Source organism: Rhodamnia argentea, chromosome 1 (genome assembly GCF_020921035.1).
Source record: "Rhodamnia argentea isolate NSW1041297 chromosome 1, ASM2092103v1, whole genome shotgun sequence".
NCBI classification, from domain to species: Eukaryota; Viridiplantae; Streptophyta; class Magnoliopsida; order Myrtales; family Myrtaceae; genus Rhodamnia; species Rhodamnia argentea.
Window position 1 is genome coordinate 17,941,705 of NC_063150.1, and position 6,353 is coordinate 17,948,057.

Sequence of the window (6,353 nt, forward strand, 5' to 3'; positions counted from 1 at the left end):
ACCTATTTATCCTTAACCTAGCATATAGGGAAAGCGATTAAATGGCAATTTTTCAAAAGACATGTTTTTTTAAACACTCAATCAGATAAATATGCCAAATAAAGATCGGGATAAACACATGCATACCAAATCTATAATGGCGATATTTAAATAAACAATTTCGACTCGAAGATCGAATTACAACGATATCAGACCGGACTGGACATCGGTCTTCAATCAACGCTAATTTAAGGCTTAAAATTCACATTAGGGGTAAAAAGGTCATAAAAATCATTTCTTTAATTTTCTGAAATTTTCTGATTTTTTTTATTTTTTTATTTATTTTTTCCAATTTTTATTTATTTTTTTTATTAATTTTTTGTTTCATTATTTATTTATTTATTATTATTATTTTTAATTAAAGGAACCGAGCCCGGGAGAGAGGACCCGAACCGGGCCTAATTGACACAAAGAAATTCAAGTCCATTTTGCTTTTATTCTTAAATGAATTGGGCTCCATAATCCTCTCTAGCCCATATCTTTCACGCCCAAACCAGCACAAGCCCAACAATTTCTCTTTTTTTTTATGCCAGCCCAGCCTCTCTTTCTCTATTCTGCCGGCCCGTTTGATCAGCCCACGTAGCCCACGACCAGCTCCTTTCTTGAACAAAATAACCCAGCCCAAATGCATGCCCTTTTTCTTCTACAACAGCCCACAAACAAAAACCCAACAGCTCCTCTTCATTTTGGCCCTTTACGGAATACTCCAAGCCTGGACTTCTTTCCACAGCTTTGATGCGGGCCCAGCTCCGGTTATGACATAAAACAGACCCAAGTGACCGGACCCAAGCTTCTATATGCCTAGCCCAACGCCCAAAGACCTATTGACGCCTCAATTCATCGTCTTCCTTGCGCGACATCTTCTTTTTCTGCAACACTCGACAACAACGCTACACCATGGACTCCAATAGCCTTCGCCCGCCTTGCCGCCGCAACTCTGGGATCCATTCGCCATCGCCACCGCCGGAACACGTCCGCCGAACCTCTTGGGCGCCGACCGACTCTGCCTCCTACCAACGCCCTTGACTGGCCATGTTACCTCCGGGCGCCAACGGCAACCAGTAAGACTTGTTCGCCCGGGTCCGCCTTCCAAAGACGGTGGGTCAGCTCATCCCTCACCGGTTCAACTCGCATCACCGTTCATCACTTTCTTTCTAGCGTTTGCACCAGAAACAGGACTGCGGAGGCGTCTATTCATCCGAGACGTCTTCGCATTCAACCGCAACGGGCGGAACTCCGGTTGGCATTGGGCCGACTCCGTCTTCATCTGGATCAGGCAACAATCGGGGCTACTTCCGAATGTCGACCCTCCAAAATGACCCCTCGCTAGACCATTGTCGACAATGTTTCTTTTTCACGGAATCTGCTCGTGGATTGCGGGATCCAAGTCGCCTCGTCACTATTGCTACGGTACTACCATGTGAACTCACGCCACCTCTATTCACCTCTGTACCAACTCAACCCGAACCGGTTGGGTCCGGTCGTCGGGCCCGCACGCTCACCAAAGGTCTCCCAGCCGCGAACCCAACGCCTAAGTGCGACTCCCCACGTTCACCCTCAAGGGTTGCAGAAGTAACATCGTCCAAATCTTCACCACATCGAGCTCAAAGCAACGATCCTCTCGACTAGCCATTTGCTTTTTCCTCATCGTGCGTTCTATCTTTACGTCAATCTCCAAGAATGGGGCGCGCAGTGACCCTCCAAGATGGTAACAGTCCAATGACGAGCTGCACCTTGTCTAAGACAATTTTCCACGATCTAGAGTCTTCTCAATAACCGACGTAGCCAATCCACAACGGCCGACCGTCTAACAAAGGCGACTCAAAAATGGTTCGGTTGTCGCCAACGCAAGAGGAACCAGACTGCCGCTATACCAAACTCCGGACCCACATCACCGAAAAGAGTGCGCAGACTCGCACAAGGAAAACTAACAAGTAGACATGCCAGCAACTAATGGGGAAATACTAAACTAGTGGGGACGTGGGGCTTTTGAGGGCATAAGAAGACAACCAAGCTCAAAAGCGGACACCCATAATATTCACGCATGAAGACACTATACAAATACAGGCAAAAAACTTTGGTTGGTATAAAATGCTACAGGGAAGAGCTAAGCAACAAATTTACCTGGTCGGCGAAACGGAGAGGGATGAACTTCAATCAATTTCACGGGAGCTCTCACGATTCTCCCTTGAATCCCCGCACTTTATCTCCCTCTAACCTGTCTCTGGCCGAACCTACAACTCCAACTTTCTCATCCTTTTCACTATTTCTTCTCCATTTTTTTTTGGGTCACCGAACGGAACCCTCAGCCCGCCCATCTCTCTCTCTTTTATGCTAGTCTTGCCTCCCTCCCCAAGCTTCATTATGTGGACGGGCGTGAATTCCGGTTGATGTAGATGGGGTTTAATGAGAAACAACGTGAGGCATACGGTAATAATGTGAGTGACGTGAGTGTGTGCGGGAAGAAGTGATGTGGGGGGGATGAATCATGGCTGATAGAAAAGCAAATGAGAGATGCGGTAGTGGGGAAATAAAAAAGGGAGATGGGCTGAATGAAAATAGAAAGGGAAGGTGGGCTGAGGAGGAAAAGAGAAGGAAGTGGGTTGAAGGAGAAAAAGAAAGGAATTATGGGCTGTGGGAAATAAAAAGGAGGAGGTGGCGTCTGCTTGGGGGGAAAAGAAAGCCTAGTTGGGGCCAGCCCGCGTGGGTCTACTTCGCACAAGAAAAAAAAAACGTGGGCTAGGTCTCGCCCCCATGGGGTGGGTTGACCCGACCCGATCCGATATAATTTTTTTTTTTTTTTAAACGAAATAAAAATAATAAAATAAAATTTGATTTTTGATTGATTTTTTTTATTCTATAGTACAACAAGAAAATATGCATATTCAATAGCTTATCCTTTCATTTTTTTTCTCTCTTTCTTTCTTTCTTTTTCTTTCTTTTTTTTTAAAATCATTTCATATATATTTTTTTACTTTTTCTATTTTGCTATAAGACGAAAATAAATTAGACGTATTCTTATTTAACGAATAATAATAATAATAATAATAATAATAATAATAATAATAATAATAATAATATGGGATCGCCAAAATTAGGTGTCAACAACTGCGTCAAAGAGGTGAAAATAGGAGGACACTTGTTTGCAGCAGATGTTTTAAGAATGACAGCATTGCTTAAGGAATATCAAGATATTTTCGCCTAGTCATATGCTGACATGCTAGGTTTAGATCGCGAGATTGTGGAGCATGCTCTACCCACAAATCCTTCTTGCACACCCGTAAATCAATCGCCCGTAAGAATGAATCCCGAATCGGCAGATAAGATCAAGGAAGAGGTGATGAAGCTCCTCAAAGTTGGATTTATCGAGGCTGCCCCATATGCCGATTGGGTCGCCAACATCGTACCGCTTAAGAAGAAAGATGGGAGAATTAGAATATGCGTGGATTATCGGGACTCGAACAAAGCTAGCCCGAAGGATGATTTTCCCCTACCGCACATTGATGTACTCGTCGATAGTACCACGGGCTTTGAATTATTCTCCTTTATGGACGGATTCTCGGGATATAATCAAATCATGTTGAAGGAAGAAGATAAGATCAAGACCTCATTCACTACACAATGGGGAACCTTCTGCTACAAGGTAATGCCCTTTGGATTGAAAAACGCAGGGGCAACATATCAAAGGGCTATGGTGACCCTCTTTCATGACATGATACATAAAGAGATCGAGGTCTATGTGGACGATATGATTGCCAAGTCCAGGCCTGGAGAAGACCATGTTAAAGTGCTGAGGAAATTATTTGATCGATTGAGAAAATACAAGCTCAAGCTGAATCCCGCGAAATGCGTATTTGGCGCCAGATCCGGAAAGCCGCTAGGATTTGTGGTAAGCAATCGTGGTATCGAGATTGACCCTTCCAAGATCAAGGCTATATGGGAAATAGAGACTCCTTCTACTGTTAAGGAAGTAAGGGGCCTACTTGGAAGATTGAATTATATATCCAGATTCATATATCAACTATCAGAAACGGCAAAACCCTTCTTCAAGCTGCTAAAGAAAGGTGCAAAGGTGAAATGGGATTCGTAATGCCAACAAGCGTTTGAAAAGATCAAGGAGTACTTGGTACAACCTCCAGATCTGGTACCTCCTATCCCTAACGTTCCTTTAACTCTATATCCGACAGTTAATGATGAATCCTTGGGAGCTTTACTTGCCCAAACTAACCCCAAGGATCGTAAAGAGCGGGCCATATATTATTTGAGCAAAAAGTTCACAACATCCGAAGCCAAATACCCAGAAGTGGAAAGGACTTGCGTAGCATTGGTTTGGGTCCTCCACAGATTGAGGCAGTATACTTTGCATTATCATATAGAACCGGTCACCGAAAATGACCCCTATCAAATACCTTTTGGAGAAACCAACATTGTTAGGAAAGATGGCTAAATGGCAAATATTGCTTTCGGAATTCGACATCAAAACCTCTTCCCAAAAATCTATCAAGGGAAGAGCAATTGCCGACATGCTAGCCGAGAATCCTCCTAAAGACGTTTTAGAGCCAAACAAGGGAGATCAAATTCTGAACATATCTGAAGACAAATGGACAATGTACTTTGACGGCGCAGTAAATCTCACCGGATCGGGTATGGGGCGCTTCTGATATCCCCTGAAGATCAACATTATCCAGTTTCAGCCAAGTTGGTGTTTCCATGCACCAACAACATTTCTGAATATGAAGCCTACATCCTTGGGTTACAATTGGCTATTTCATTAAAAGTAAAGAAGCTGCTGGTGTATGGAGATTCCATGCTGATTATCTTACGGACCTAGGGGGAGTGGAAGACAAAGGATCCCAAGCTCATTCCTTATCATCAATTTCTTGAAAAGTCGATCCGACATTTTGAGGAGATCACCTTCGAGTATCTACCAAGGACCCATAATCATTTTGCCGATGCTTTGGCAACATTATCAGCCATGTTACAAGTGCAAGATGGCCTCGAGATAGAGCCGTTAAGGATTGACATCCTTGAGCAACCTGCGTATTGCATGGTCATTGAAGAAGAGCCCGATGAAGAACCATGGTATCATGACATCAAGAATTACCTACCGAAGGGCGAATTCCCACGGGACGACCAACCGTAAGATAAGAAGTATATAAGCAAGATGGCATCTAAATTCTTCCTCAGCAAACAGATTTTATACAAGAGGTCCTTTGACTTGGTCCTGCCGAGGTGCGTAAATTCCAAAGAAGCAAATCTCATTATGAAAGAGATTCATGAAGGAGAATGCGGACCGCATATGAACGGTCACCTCCTCGCCAAGAAAATTATGAGACTCGGATACTACTGGATGACTATCGAGTCGGATTGCAACCAACATGTTAGATCCTGTCATCAATCAGGTATACGGCGATAAGATAAATGCGCCGCCAACCGAGCTACATCAAATGTCGGAGCCATGGCCATTCTGCATATGGGGAATTGATATGATCGGCCCTATCAACCCAAAGGCCTCGAACGGACATCGTTTTATTCTGGTGGCCATTGACTATTTCACCAAATGGATAGAAGCCAATTCATATGCCAACGTTATCGCAAACAACGTGGCTAAATTCATCAAGCGAGATATCATCTCAAGATATGGAGTTCCAAGAGCCATCATCACAGACAATGGTTCCAATCTGAACAATAAAGTAGTCGATCATTTATTGGATCAATTTAAGATACGACACCTTAATTCCTCGCCATACCGCCCACAAATGAACGGAGCCGTGGAGGCGGCAAACAAGAACATCAAGAAAATATTGGCTAAAAGCTGCGAGAAATATCGAGACCGGCACGAAAGATTGCCATATGCTCTCATGGCCTATCGAACCTCGATTCGTACTTCAACCGGGGCAACTCCCTACTCTTTGGCATACGGTATGGAAGCAGTCCTACCAGTAGAGGTGGAAATTCCCTCTTTAAGGATCCTGTCCCAGGTAGAACTCACGGAAGATGAGTGGAACCGGCAAAAACACGAACAATTGAATTTGATTGATGAAAAACGATTGAAGGCTATCTGTCATGGGCAAAGCTACCGGAAGAAAGTGGCTAGAGCTTTTAACAAGAAAGTCAGACCTAGAAATTTTGAAGCGGGGATGCTAATTGTGAAGAAAATGCTCCCAAATGCTCAACATCCGGGAGGCAAATTTACGCCAAATTACGAAGGCCCCTACGTGATTCCGAAGGTTTTATCCGGGGGAGCTCTTATTCTTGTAAACATGGATGGAGAAGAATTAGCAAGTCCAGTAAATGCAGACGCCGTGAAGAGA

General features: G+C 43.9%; 1 pseudogene; it reads left to right on the plus strand.

The window, feature by feature from the left end:
- The first annotated feature begins 2,793 nt into the window (after positions 1-2,793).
- On the plus strand, positions 2,794-6,353 carry LOC125314596 (annotated as a pseudogene).